This window comes from Solea senegalensis, linkage group LG21 (genome assembly GCF_019176455.1).
Source record: "Solea senegalensis isolate Sse05_10M linkage group LG21, IFAPA_SoseM_1, whole genome shotgun sequence".
Classification (NCBI taxonomy): Eukaryota; Metazoa; Chordata; class Actinopteri; order Pleuronectiformes; family Soleidae; genus Solea; species Solea senegalensis.
Genome location: NC_058040.1, coordinates 11,707,090 through 11,722,463, shown reverse-complemented (window position 1 = coordinate 11,722,463; position 15,374 = coordinate 11,707,090). Strand labels below are relative to the sequence as shown.

Genomic DNA, 15,374 nt, shown 5'->3' with positions numbered 1-15,374 from the left:
ATTGCGTGTAATGACAGTTTTTGCTATTGTTATAGTTGGTTAAAAATTGCACAATAATACATTATGATCATCATCATTATATGTGCTTTTACATCTGCAACGTGTGTTTGGGCAATAATGTGGATGTATGTAGTGTCTTTTATCCATACCTGTTTAATGTAGTACTTTTAAAATATGTATACAATATAACTGACCACTTTTTTGACTCATTAGGGGGAAAATTAGGGGATGTTACAAATTAATATTAATTCATTAAAAATTCATAGTTTTTCTCCATATAAACATAGCACCATTTTGAGTTAAGTGATGAACAAACCAGGCTGAGACTTTGTGAAATAACCATGTGTTATCCTGAAAACTGACACACACACTCACGTCTAATTGCAGCTAAATCGTCAGCGTGACTCACTTGTGAAGCCCGCTCCTCTTTAACTGGTGATTTACAGTAGTGGCTGTGATTGGCTGCGACAGTCTTGACAAAATGATCAGAGCTTTTGTCAAATAATTGTGTTGTTTTCCTCATACGTTCATTTCTGAATGAGGGAGTGAACATGCACACGTTGCTGCAGCTGGACTCTGCAACAATCGCCTCGGCTTCAGGTTCGAATGACCTATTAGCCAAATGTGTTTATTCAGTGTTTAGTCACTATTACCCTCAGTATGATCCCCGCACTAAAGGGCTAATGGCTGAAAATTTCCCCCTCCAGATCGACTTCACCCGAAAAATAATTGATCGCATGTGAGAGCAACTGGCACGCGTTTCCTCTTGTTTTCCTAAAGAGGTGATATCATGCGCTCGGGCCGCTTGCTCGTCACCGAGATAGTGTGATTGCTTCCGGTTCTGAAGACAGAAAAGAAAGGTAGAACGAAAAAAAACAGAAGGAAGAGATGGATGAGGGAGCAATGTGGTTCTCAGTGAGGCACTGTGGCATTAAATCACACATCAGATTATGTTGGCGTTATCGTCTAGCGGGGAGAAAGAGGAAGAAAAAAAAAAGAACAACGCCAAAGGTCATGAGCTGTGTTTCAAATGCTCCGTCATTACACTGGCAGGAAACATTTCCAGCTTATTCATTTATCCTCTAAAACACTTCTGGAGATAACGCGTCAGCTGTGTGGATTTGTAGATAAAGAGTTTCTCTGATTTTACCCTTTCAGTTCGACCTTTGACACCGACGGTGAATTCAAACGTCACGGAGGGAAAATACAGAGCAGAACTGATTGTAGCGACGTGAGCGCACATCAGCAGGTTGTGTGTTTGTGGTCAGACGTGGAAAACCTTCAGCATGTGTTCATTAGTCTGGCAGTTTCATGCGGCGCTCGGATAACTGCGCATGCGGCATCCAGGTATATGGTTAGAAAGTTTGTGATAATTCAACACTATACTGAAGTTTGATGTATGTTTGTCCAGTAGGAATGTCTCCATGCAGTCTTGCAGTTTTGTGTGTGTGTGTGTGTGTGTGTCTTTGTCTGGCCCAAAAATCGTATAAACCATATGGAGTTAGGACATTTCGGCTGGTGCTCACATCTTTAAAGGGCTTTTTGGGGGGTTAAGGGTTAGGCACTTAGTTGTGATGGTTAAGGTTAGGGTAAGGGGCTAGGGATTGTGTCTATGGGGGTCCTCACTATGAATTTCTCATATCTATCTTTGTGAAGACCAAAAAACTTAAGGGAGTGTGGATGTTTTGGGAAAATATAGGACATTTTTGCTTGTCCTCATATTCTGCCAGCCCATAAAATGGCTTTTTGAAGGTTAAAAAGGTTAGAATTGGGTTTAAGGTTAGGGATTTATCAATGATGTGCCCCGAGGTTAGGGTTAGATTTGGGTTTAGGTTAAGGGTTAGGGTAAGGCATTTAGTTGTGATGGTTAAGGTTAGGGTTGGAGGGCTAGTAAGGACATTATGTCAATGATGTGTCCTGACGAAGACATAACAACAAGTTTTTGAGTGTGTGTGTGTGTGTGTGTGTGTGTGGTCTTTGTGAGGACCAAAAAAATGTATAAATTTAAGAGAGTGAGGACATTTTGGCTTGTAAGGCCCATATTCTGTCACCCCTATGAATTCAGTTGTGATGGTTAAGGTTATGGTAAGGGTCTATGGGGGGTGCGTTATGTCTATGTGGGTCCTCACTATGAATGCTGTGCAAACGTGTGTGTGTGTGTGTGTGTGTGTGTGTGTCCTATATGTTACATTTACCTAAACTGCTGCTCTCTCGTTTTCCTGCTTCACTTTGACAAATTTGAGTTTCCAGGAAGCCTCTGAGGTCAGCGCCGCATCTGTTGCTACTTAGGCCCAAGATGCAGTCATGAGCCCTCGCACACACACACTCACATGCACACACATGCACATATGCATGGTGCAGGAGCTGTTTTGTATAAATTACTGAGGAAGTGAGACCCAATCAGACATGAAGACGTGTTTAAAGTTCCCAAAGTGACTTTAAAGAGGAGACCAGGTCTAGACCTCCACATGTAATGGTTTGGTTAAGAGGGTGCGTGCAGAGTGGATCATCACTTTAAACATTTCTGCATTAGTAAGTGTGATTAACGTTACATACTTTGAACAGTTTTCAAGGTAACGGAAGGAAATATCTTACTTTTAAAGTTCCGAAGCCTTGCTTCGTGATTGTCTGCTCAGGAGGGCACTTTATCTCATTTCTAACCTCCATTTTCTTCTCCTCCTGTCTTCTTCTGATGAACAAAGAGAGCATGGATGCAGGCCGAGTTGTGCTTGCAGTGCCCTCTGCTGGACAACTCACTTGAAACAATGTTAGCGGCAATGAAGACCGATTATACGATTGTGTTGTTTTGCGACTTCGGTCAACTTGCAGGTGAAATCTTTGACTTCTGAGTTCTGATGTAAATGGATATGAATCTGAATTCTCGATCAAAAGTGACAGCCGTGTCCAACGCAGTCTTCAAAGTAGATCTTCTGTTATTGCTTTGTCTGACAGACCCGAAGTAGTTTTTGGTTTTTTTCAAGTTTCTTTTGAATGAAAAGTCTCTGTAACTTCATGCTTATTTTCTTATTAACCGTGAGCATGTACAGAGTTTGTGTGTTTTTCCTTCATGTGTCAGATTACCAACATGCAGATGGTTGTTCGTTTCTTGGAGCTCTGGCCAGAGCAAACACAGCACCTGGATACTTACTTTGGCCACTTTTGTCTGGCCAAAGCCGTCCATTTGTTCAGCCCTTCACCCCTCAAGTATTCGTCTCTTGTCAGTTTTGGTTTTCCCTTTCTTTCAGGTCTCTTCGTCCAAAACCACATTCATGACCAAACATGGCCTGATCCCATCAAAGTGATGCCTCAGAGTACCTCAGCGAAAACCTCAGTTACGTCCACAGCAATGGGAGCGGCGAGGAAGAGACCCACTTTGTTCTCACGGGCTTTGGGTTCGAAGCAACACTGAGATTCAAGATGAGAGGAGCCAGACGTCAAGAGCAGTTCTGTAAGGGGAAGGGGTTTTCTGTTCCTGGTTTGGTCCGAAGCCACAGGAACTGTGCTTCACAGCCAAATCCCCGAGCAGAACCAACATAACCTCAGTCTGTTAGATGGAACCCAGAACCGCAGACCTCTGTCTCGGTATGCCGAGGGGTTCTGGATTCCACTTTAACCTCATGTTTGCTTTTTTCACATGAACAAAGACAAAGATTGAAACGTACACATTGTAATTGATTAGATTTTCTGATAATTTAAGAAAAGGCAATGCTTCATTTATTACATGTGGATCAAGAAATTAGGAAAACCTCACAGAACAATGTCAAGCCAGCCTGGTCTCCCAGAAACAACAACACTGCTGTTATACTTTTCTTACAAATCATATCACTGTGAGTGAGGTATAGTTTTTGCATGGCAACACATCCTCACAGTCTGAGACCAAACATCAGATTTGTATGTAAAACCTTTAATTTGGTTTGCACTTCGTAGTCAAATAAAAATACAGTAAATAAAGAGAATATAACACCCAAAATAATAGAATAGTTATTGGTGCTACATTTGGGGAAGCTATACCTGATCACCCTGATGGAAGCAGCCTGAACTCAGCATATAACAGATGAAGATCTGGTCTCTATTTTTTAGGATTGAGAATCGGTATCGGTTCGAATAATGGTCTAAATCACTGGATCGGATGTTGGACAGATAAAAATGTAAAATTTGGTTCAATCAAAATCAGCTAAAGCATTAGTCTGAGTCATATTTGGGCCATTTATTTCTCCTTTTTGGGAGAACAATATTTGTGACACAGTTGGAGAGTTGCCTTGTCTGAAATGACTCAGCACAAATGTGTTGTTAACAGCTTCATACGTTCATAAATGGTCTACAATGACTCTATGGTATCGTCCCATCCCTGATACAAAAAAACATTCTTTCCCATTATCAGGAAACGCTTATCATCATTGAATTTCCACAAAAAAAGTTGGATAATTCTGGTTCAGAAACATGAGCTCACACATATGATCCTGGTGAGTGGATTGTTCAAGCTGATGGTCACTTTTTGTAATACTTAAACCCATGACACTCAAATAGATCGAGTTAATTTGAGGTAAAGTTAGCAGCTTGCTAACTTTAGTTTGACTGATCATATGTTACCAATTGACCGGTTTCGTCAGCCATTTTCTTTTTGCGTTGCTCCGAGCGTTTAGCTGCCCGTCGTGTTGCACTGAGGTGAGATGTTAAGATGTTGAGATGCTGACCCGCTGCAGGGTGTCAGACTCCCCGTGGTCCGCCACGTTAACAGAACAGACGTGTCAGAGCAGCGTGGACCACCCCAACGCCGCTCCACTCACCAAAACTCAACCAGATGTGCAATGAAGGCCGGTGTGTGTGTGTGTGTGTGTGTGGACGAGGACGGTGCATGCGTGTACATGTGTGTGGATATATAATCACTCTCACCTGTGTTGCAGTGGATGCTAATACAGCCCCACTGCATGGAGGCGAATGGAGACAACTCAGCAAAGCAGTTTGTGTCTCTCCCCGTCGTCCCTCCCCTCTCTTTGTCTCTCACTCACCTTTCGGCACATCTTACATCACCTCACCCCTCCTGTTTCCTTTTTGTCGTGTCCAACGTTTTTTATTTTCTATTTGTGGTCTTTTTAGGTTCCTTTTTTTTTTACGCTTCAGGGTTTACATGCGGAATTCATTCTCATATTCATGATTCTCCCTTCTACCCAAAATGCTCCTCCTCGACTGACAGCCGTCTCCATCTCCTCCCCCTTCTCCTCCTGTACTTCTCCGTCCACCTCCTCCTTCTCCTACCTTACAGCTGTTGTTTTGGATTAGTCAAATAGCTCCTTTGCCACCCACAGAGCTGCACTGCACACTCCGCTCTCACTCCCTGTCTGTCTGCCTGTCTGTCTCCCCCCGCCTCTCAATCTCTTTTCTTGCTCTCTTGTGTGCACGTGCACACAAACCATTTTGATATTTCTGACAGGTGCGTGTCAAGGTGCCTCCGTGGGTTGAGCTGTGAGGCTGTCGTGGTTTTCGCGAGGGGCTCCCCGTCCTTTCTTTCTTTTCATGTCCAGGAAGCCGTGACTGTGCTGGCGTAGCGCTCACACCTCTCAAGGGTTTGTTGTTCCACACCAGACAAGTAGCGTCGTAAATTCCCAGCATATTACTTCTCTGGAATTTACCTTCCCCTTTAACTGCTCCTCTCTTCCTCCTCTTGTGCCATGAGGATTCTTTTTTGCACATTATTTGTGGGATTTTGACAGCTGCAGGTCTGGTCATCCGTGCTGGGTGAGACAGACTGACATTGAAAAGGATATTGACGTGATGATGGCAAGAGTAATAGTGTTATTTCAGTCATTTGGAGAAAGGGAGTTACTGTGGGTGCATGTGGAGAGACAGAGGGAGAGAGGGAAGTTTTAACAGCACGGGGAAGTCAAAGCAGAATGTCTGCCATAATTTGACAGCTGCACGTCAAAATAAATGATGTTGTTTCAGTGATTACAGGAACAGGTTGCTTTACATTTCAATACAGTATAGGGGTGTGGTGCAAAGAAAACACCCTTTTTAACAAATTTGCATTTGTTGCCATGAACAGAATACGGGATTATTATGTGTCAAATACTGCGTGGTTTAATCCTGTACAAAACAAATATGGTGTACTGAGAGACTAAGGAGGGAGGAAAAATTTAAGTGATATGTGCTACTTTATTAGGTTATTTCGAGGGATGAATAAATTCTATTTTAATCCCACAATATACTTTTAATCAAACGACTGCACATCAGTAATAGCATCTTTCTCACCCACAGACACACTCTCAGATTGATGTGGTTAGCAGATGTTATTATAAAGCTATCAGAAGAATGTAATTGAGCTACATCTTTGAATAAATGCACGTCACACCAGAGGGGCCATTTGTTCTTTTTTTGCCCGATGAAAGATTTGGATTTATGGCAACAACATCTTACCTCCCACTCCTCATCTTTTTCCTCTTCCTTTGTCACCTCCTCCCGGGCCTCATCTTTCCATCCTGGTGTTTTCTCTCCATTGGCGACCCTCTGCCCCGCTCTCTTGTCCAGCTGAAGAGGACAAGATCCGACCACCTCCTCCTCCTCCGCTCGCAGGCTTCCTCTGTAAGACAATGGCAGGGCGAAACGAGCTCTGTGTGTGTGTGTGTGTGTGTGTGTGTCTGTTAAGTGTGTCTTATAAACTTTTAATACAATCTGTATATGTATCATGTCTGTGTTTGTGTGACATTGTATGACATATTTGATTCTTGTTTTCTTTTTTTTCAGAATATGATAAACTATCACGTCTGTGTGCGTGTGTGTGTGTATATATGTGTGTATGAACATGTAGATTTATGATGCAGGAAACAGCGACTATGTCACTGCAAAACAATAGAAGATTCACAGCTCTACTGCAAACACACACACACACTTACGTGCACAGTTTTGGCTCTCACCTCTCCTGAGAACTGGCCAAGTCGACCACAAGGAACTCCCTTCCTGCTGTACACACACACACACACACACACACAAGCACACACGCTCACGTCTTGCCTCCTAAAACAAGTGAAGCTTCAGGAAATAGAAGTGAGAAGTCTTGTGTGTGTCCACGTACGAGCTGTCAGATTTATTGACGACATTAATGGCTGTGAGGACAGTGTCAGGTGAGTGTGTGTGTGTGTATGTGTGTGTGTTGCCCTTTTATCAGCTAACTGTCCTCTTCTTCCTCTGATTAACTGCCATGCAGCCATTTTGGAAATCACAACATTATTGTTGCAAGGGAAATGATAGATTCCCAGTGTCTTGTGTGAGCCCTAAAGGCTGCAGACTGTGCGCAATCTTCCTGAGACAATAACCTTGAATACCAGCATTGTCTCATCGAGGTATAATAATCTTTCTTTTCATGTAACCCCCCCACTGTTTTGATGGAAGCACTGAAGGCCCACTTCAGACGAGCAAAGACGCCACAGACGGGCGTCCTCTCCGTCGTGTGCATGCAGACGGTCACCCGGAGATAAAAGGTGATATAGAATACACAAGATTAAGGTCGTTTCATTGAGCTTTTCCTCCAGCTCTCTTTCACAATGCAGTAACAGTCAATCACCTGCATAAAACAGCCTAAATACAGGGTTTAAGACTTGTTACACCACTACCCGCAGCCACGGCTTGTAATTGAAACTTTTCCATTCTGTCTTTTCCCTTTTTTCTCTCCAAATGCTTTGGCTGCTGAGGGGAGATTGGCAGCTCTGAGTGGCCAGCAGATGAAGCGGCTGGCACGCTAATGAATAGAACGCTGATTGCAGGATCGGCAAGATGCAAATTACTGTGCCTGCCACCCCTGACGACCGGCAATTACCGGGCCGCCACGGCGGACGCCTCGTGCATATTCATTGCTCCTGCTGGGCATATTGATCAACAACTTACTCCGAGCAAGAAGCACAGAAATGTATCACGTAGCTCAGTAAAAAATATATATATATGTATAAAAAAAAATAAAACTTTGCTTATTGTCAAAAATGACACCGTGATATCGAGTAGGACAATCCCTTTAATTACGTGAGGAGTATTTATTTTAATCAGAACCAGGTATGGGCTAATTGATAATGTGTCACATTCAAGAAGTGACAAAATATGCCATTCATTAGAAAATTGTCTTAATTCAAATATGAATTACCACACATGCTTTAACTAATTAACTGTATTTAACATTTACTGCCCTTCCGGAATGACATGCAGCTTTAAGTTTTGCCTTATGACAAATATTCCAGTTTTTATAGACTCATTTTTTTGCATATAAGTGAAAGAAGGGTTGACTTGATAAACTCTTAAGCATCTAAAGTCTATGATATTATTTCACAGTTGGACAGTCTTTTCCGGCCTCACACCAAACTCCATTGAGAAAATCCACAGCTCACAGGAGTTGTTAATCCTATGGTGTCTCCATCAAAAAGTTCAAAAGTAAGATACTGTCACTTCAGTGTTTTGAATCCTTTGTTTGGATTTACCCAAGTGACACAAATGTGCCAGAACAAGGCAGCAGGAGACCAGCAGCTCCTGTGCTCCCATGAGCTAAAAATGCTGATTTTCTCTATGGACACTGGTGCGACAGTAAGAAAGAGTGCTTTACAAAACTTCAGTTTTAGCAATGAGATACAACAGCGGACATAATCTGAAGATATCGTAGACTCAAGCAGGTGTAGACAGACATGTTCTCTAGGCTGGTTCGTGTAAACAACCATCAACATCAGCAAAGTTGATGTTATTCATAATAATTAGAATAATGTGCCAATACCCCGGTTGCCCCGGTTGGAGCAAGGGCCTTTCTGCATGGAGTTTGCATGTTCTCCCCGTGTGTGCGTGGGTTCTCTCCGGGTTCTCCGGCTTCCTCCCACAGTCCAAAAACATGCAATGTGGGGATTAGGTAAATTGACCATAGGAGTGAGTGTGAGAGTGAATGGTTGTTGGTCTCTATCTGTGTGTGGCCCTGCGATGGACTGGCGAACTGTCCAGGGTCCAGGGTGTGCCCCGCCTATCGCCCGATCTAGCTGATATTGGCACAGCATGGTGGAGGATAAAGCGGTTAGATGATGACTGACTGACCTCGTACAGCCACACCATAAACAAACATGGCACTATCCCTTTAATGTCACTTTCACTTACAGTGGAAAATGTGTAATAGTATTAAATGCAACGCACTTCTCCTCCAAAATTGACTTTACACCACTCAGTCAGAATTATGTCTTTACAATAATCACTTAGTTAAAATGACAAGTGTTTTCCCTGTTTTTACTTAACCCATTATTTTTTTTATTTTTTTTATTTTATATCCCCAAATGTGACAAGTGATGTTTTCTGGCTTCGGTTTGCATTTTGTGTCCATAATTGATTTATGCAGAGCATGCTTTTCTTTAATGGAATCATTCACAGGGACATACACACACAAACATGCACACAGACACATGGACAGAGTGCAGAGAACATGGAATATGAATATGAAAGGACTACTTTCAACAACAACAACGGAAAAACAAGAGCGCTGCCAGCGGTTAATGGGACCAAATGAAGGAGAGCTGAGCAACATCGGATTTTGAAGTTCCTTTCCCCTCAAAACAAACATCCAATGATCACATTAGCGATGGATCGCAGAGCTGTATCATTATTGTCTTGGGTGTCTTAAAGCCTCGGCCTCAGTCATTTTCACTTAAAGATGAAATGACAAAAAACTTCTTTAGGTTTTCACAATGCATGGATTTGATTTTTTTTTGGTTGTTTTTTTGTTCCAGTAGTGATCTGGAATGTCACAGCGTCTGTTGTACTTATGACATGAAAACTGGGAACATATGTATGTAGGGAGGGAGTGTTATTTATCAGTACATGACAAAAACACAGTAAACAGGAGTGATTGTAGTTGCAGTGAGTGGTTTGCAGGTGAATGTCAGTCGCTCTGGTCAGGAAAAAATCAGCAGTTAGGCCCCAAAGACTGACCTGCTTCTCCACGTTTTTTGGTGCGTTTATCCATTTATTTATTTCACCAAGGAGGTCATGTTTTTGGCCGGTCGTCTGTCAGTTTGTGGGCAGCTGACTCAAAACTTTATTTTGAAGAAATTTTCTGGGGATGTTGGTTGTGGCCCAAAGAAGAAATGGTTAGATTTAGCTGTGTATGACATATTGGCCTTGCTTTAAAAGACTGCTTTCTCTCGTCTTATACTGTTACATGCAACATCAATCACACTTCTGACCCCTCTGGGAGAATGATGCCTCACTTTTGACTCTCCCCCAACGCCCCTACATTTTATTTTATCCACTTTTCTCCCCGTCATCCCAAATGAGAGTTTATGACAAAGGACGATAAGCCCTGTGAGGTAAAAATGTGATTAGTGCTACACAAACAAAATCTGATTTAATTGAGCTCAACTGCTGTCCCTGCGTCACTCATTTTACAATAAACATGCTCCAATTATCAAATGACAATATTTACGTTCAGGCTGTTATTGTTTGTAGTTTTAATGCACAATTATCCTTCATGCACAAAATTCATGTATCTGTACTTGCAACTTTTACTCCACTACGTTTCCTCCAACTATCTATTGTTACTCGTTACTACCAAATAAAATCAGATGCAGAAGAGCTGGCAATGGGACACATATGGACGAGCAGAGCCAGGAATTGAACCCACAACCTTCCAGTTGAAAGCCAACTCACCGTACCACTGAACCACCAACTCCTCACGTTTACTTGGGGAGTTTACTTTTACTTCAAGTATCCCCTTTAAGGTACTTTATACAACACAGTAACTCTATAACAGAGCATCAGCTGTGAACGGAGCCAAGCAACTCCCGTAGATATCATCTGCCTTCTGCGGCTAATTGTACAAGCTGTGATCAGAATAAGAGTTTGGTCATAGCCAAGTTTTTCCCTTTACTCACCCGCCGCCCCACGCACACACACACACACACACATACACACTTCTTTTCCTTTCAACTTTTCATACAGTCACCAGCTATGCATATAGATCCATATCTTAAATATAACCAAACCCCTCTGATAGTAATCTACACACACACACACACCGAGTGGTCTGACGTATTTCTGTCACACAAAAGCAACCTAGGCCGGGGGAAGTAAAACCCAAAAGGAAAAGAAAAGAAATTGATATTTAAAGCAAGAGAGAAAAAGAAAGAACACGTGCAGGTGCTGACCTCCAGAGTTGCTCACATATGCCGTTATCTGTGTGTGTGTAATTTCTCTGCCACAGATTTGTATCTCCTTATCACAGAAACGGCTGGTGGACTCAAGTCCGCCCATCAAACAGTGTCTTGGGGCCCAAATTGCATCAATCAGTGTCTGGAGTGGAGCGGCTCTTTGAGTTCCCTAAATTGGCGGAATAACAAATCTACTTCCATTCGTTACCTTAGATTTCAACTTTTGATGAGGAACTGTGAGAAACACAGCAGTTTAGTATTAAAATAAAAAAAAAAACAGCTCAATAATTCACTGTCGTGTTGTGAAATGACCTGTTCTTGCATTGCTTATAAAAATGTGATTGCTAACAGATTCCTTTATACATAATGTGACCTGCTTTGCAAGTTAAATGGATCTCCAGACTCCATCACACCTGAAGAATTAAAAAGCCTGACCCCTCTCTTATCATCTCCTTTCACCATCATGCGTCGATTGAAACCAGGAAACATGACAGAATTGCTGCGGCATGTTGGTCCGCTGACAAGCTTTTGAGATATAATATCATACTTCTATGATTTGGAGCGAGACAATTCAGATTTTCTCAGTCCAGTGGAGATAATTGCATGTACATCTGCGAGAGAGTTAAACGTCCTCCCCGGAGCAGTTTGGCTCGCAGACAACAGTCGGTGGAAAAACATGTAAGTACACAGGTTAATGTCAACATCACTTTAATCATCACTTGACGAGACTAGACCTCTCTCTCTGACAGCGGCCGGGTTGACTTTACGGAGCAGGAAAAGCTCTGATAACAAATGGCTGTGTTCTATTTAAGTGAGACGTACGACGGTCGAGCAGCAGCACGCACAACGCCACCACCTGGAAACTGAAATGGAATTCGGCCATTACCTGAGCTTTTCTATGCTTTTGTATATGTAAAAAATGTCCTGTGGGCACCTGAAGGCCTCACAGAGCCTGTTTGAGTCTCTGATTCTACCGCCAACCTACAACTGTGACGTCAGCAGTAACAGTAACAGAGATTTGCACGTGTTGATTTGGTTGTAGATCAGATTAAATAACAGATGAACTACTACTTACTCGTACTATGAGTAGAAGTGGTAGTAGCGGCAAACAGAAACAGAAAACCAAACAATGACACACAGCAGTGACTGAATAGGCTCAGACAGAAGCAAAGTGCTTATATAATCTACATCTTTCCTTCATTATCCATAACCACATATGTACATACACACATGAAACCATGGACCTTTTCTCGATATATCATTATTTATTATTCATAGCAGCTTGAGGAGAACAAGTCATTTATTTTGTGAGCAGAGCTCTGCAGCTACTTTCTGATCTGATGTGATGTCTGTGACGCTGCAGGTGGAGTTTAGTAAATACATGGAGCAAAGTTGCTGTTAATCTGTTAGTCTGTGCGTGTCTGTTTGTCTGTAAGCGATCAGTTTGTACCAGGAAACCATCACTCTCCATCATTTTTTACTTGATACAGCCAGTAAAGCAGCTGCTACATGTAGATTACATTTTATTTTAAATGTTTTATTATTAGCTATGGTTGTCACATGTGTGTATTTTCTTTGACTTTGTTAGGGATGTTGTTGCTGCTTCCCTCAGCATCACATTGTTTCATCGAATTAGATTTCTTACTGCAAACTGAAAGAAAGATCCCGTGTTTACGTTGTCTTCGTGTCCTGAGCTGTCACGCCAATTTCAGTGTGAACGTCAACTTCACGTTCCTTTTCTATTTTTTTTGCACCCAAATAAGCCATAACATTTTCTCTCTGTGCAGTTTGTTATTTTTAAAGCCTGTGTGTGTGTGAGAGAGAGAGAGAGAGAGAGAGAGAGAGAGAGAGAGATGACCCCCTACACATTGTCAGCATATACAGCGTAAACCTTACTCTTCTCCATGGTCACATGATGACTTGTGACAGGGGTCACTGGGGGTCAAGTGGGGTCGTGAGTAGTATCCTGACATCCTGCCAGTCTAATCACCTGTTTATTTATTTAACAACCAAAAACTCTGATCCAAACCAACTGAGGGACGGAGAGCGAGAGGACAGAGAAGATGAGAAAGGGAAAGTTAGGAGGAAGTGAAGCTGATTAAGGATCGGCTTGATCATGATTGATATCCTGTCATGGACGTGTGTCCCAAATGTAGCAGTATTTTTTATATTTTATATAACGCAATAAACACACATGTCTCACTTAAGATAAGTGATCACTCATCAGGCTAGAAACCTGTGCCATTCCTTATGTGTCATGAATGAGTATGAATCAAGAACTGTGAATAAAATGGTGAGCACAAAACACTTTATTTAAGAGGCTTGTATAAGTTGTATATGTATATAACCATTAATAAAAGTGTCATTTACACATTTATTATCACTTTACAACCCTATACACTCTTATTGGCCATTAATAAGCCACTTAAAAGACCTTATAAGATGCGTATCATCATAACTAAATCAATATGAGTGTGTTAATATACACATGTATTATTGCTTTTAACATATCAGCTCTTACTTACTATTAACAAGCCACATATAAGACCATATTAGATATTAATCAATCAATAGCAACATTTATTATTGCTTTTGAGACGCTTACACATAAGCACTTCTTTTTAGTTTTTTAGTTTTCTCAACATCAGTTCTAATGGTGCAGTTGTAAAATAAACAAATAGTATATTTCAGTAAAGATTTTTAATAATTTGTCTTATGGAAGAAAAGTTTAGCAGAGTTAAAATTCGTCTGTAGTGGGAGTGCTGCTGTAGAACAGCCTGTTACTGCCCTCTTTTGGAGAACACTGGCACCAGTTTTATTGTGCACTTTGCTTGTACTTACCAGCTTTGACCACAGAGTGGCGCTAGATCACAGCTGAAACTCTGACTGCTGAAGGATCTGAATGTTCACTGTTTTCTTAGTGTAGAAAAAATGCAATAATGAAATATAACTATAATACTAACTTCTTCCAAATCGTTTCATATAGTCTTCATTATTTACTTATTAAAACTCTTTTTTTCTGCCCTGTTCATATAATTCATACAGGTTGTATAGGTTTTACTTTATTTAAATGTATTTATTACCATTTTTGGATTTATAGAATATCCTTCAGTGAGTGAGTGAGTGAGTGAGTGAGTGAGTGAGTGTACTATCTGCTTAGGACCTTTCTTGGTATAAACACTGACCCCACATGGACCAGTACGAGACAGAACTACATTTCTGAGGAACTGGTTAATCTTCGGGCTAAGATGCGATTTGTGGTTAGGTTAAGGTTATAGTTAGGGTTAGGTTAACTGAATATGGTGTTGTTTAGGCTGTTTAAATGAACAGAGGTCAATTCATTTGGACAGCCTAAATAACTGCACAAGCCTACACAGGTATTCTTTGTGGGATATCAATATTTACACACACACACACGGGGGAAATGGTAAATGTCAGTAAACACTGGGCCACTGTGAGGTTTTCATCTCATGTGCATAAACAAATAACGTCATCCTTCAAAGTAACAACTTCATAACCACTGACAAATGACATCACAAGTGATTTCACCTTGTTTGAGTTCACTACCGTGAGTTCACTTGAGCTGAGCCTCTGCAGCCCAGTGTGCTCATTTTAAACCTGCACTGTTCACTTGTGTTTAATATTTTATCTCTGTCAGGTGGTGGTCAGGTTACAGTGGGATGATAAAACGGAAGTGGACATAGGACTTGAGTCACTCACATACAAGCATCAACAAGGTTAAACGTAATATTTAAAGTACATACACCTGCACAGACATCAGTGAAGAATGTATGTAGAGAATTATTATCTGACTCATGAGACTCTGTCGTACAGAGTTGCTCTGCATCTTTTCAAATTGTTTTTAAGTCGAGAGATCACTGCTTTCATCAGTTTCCACTGTTTTTGCCCCCAGGCAAAGAGAACTTGTCGGCTTCACATCAACCAAACAACACCAAACCTAACCAACCCCCACACTCAGGAGACAGAAGCTAAAGTACACACTGCTCACTAACTGTTATATTAGCGTTGCATTGACAAACAATCATGTTCTCTGCCTGTACAAATGAAACTCTTTGCCAGTGTGGCATTTGTCACCTGATTGTTCCCAGAGTTCAGACTGAATTGGGGGAAATGAGCATTAAGTTTTCAGTTACAAACTGAACTGAAAATATCTGAACTCATCTCAAGTGAAGCTTTTTGTTCCATCTTAAAACTTAG

At 41.5% G+C, this 15,374-nt stretch overlaps 1 long non-coding RNA gene across 1 annotated transcript; it reads left to right on the top strand.

Moving 5' to 3' along the window:
* The first annotated feature begins 7,007 nt into the window (after positions 1 to 7,007).
* Positions 7,008 to 7,918, top strand: LOC122758715. The gene is made up of 3 exons (XR_006358180.1): positions 7,008 to 7,118; positions 7,387 to 7,475; positions 7,686 to 7,918. It is a non-coding gene; the product is annotated as an uncharacterized LOC122758715 (long non-coding RNA).
* Positions 7,919 to 15,374: the final 7,456 nt, after the last annotated feature.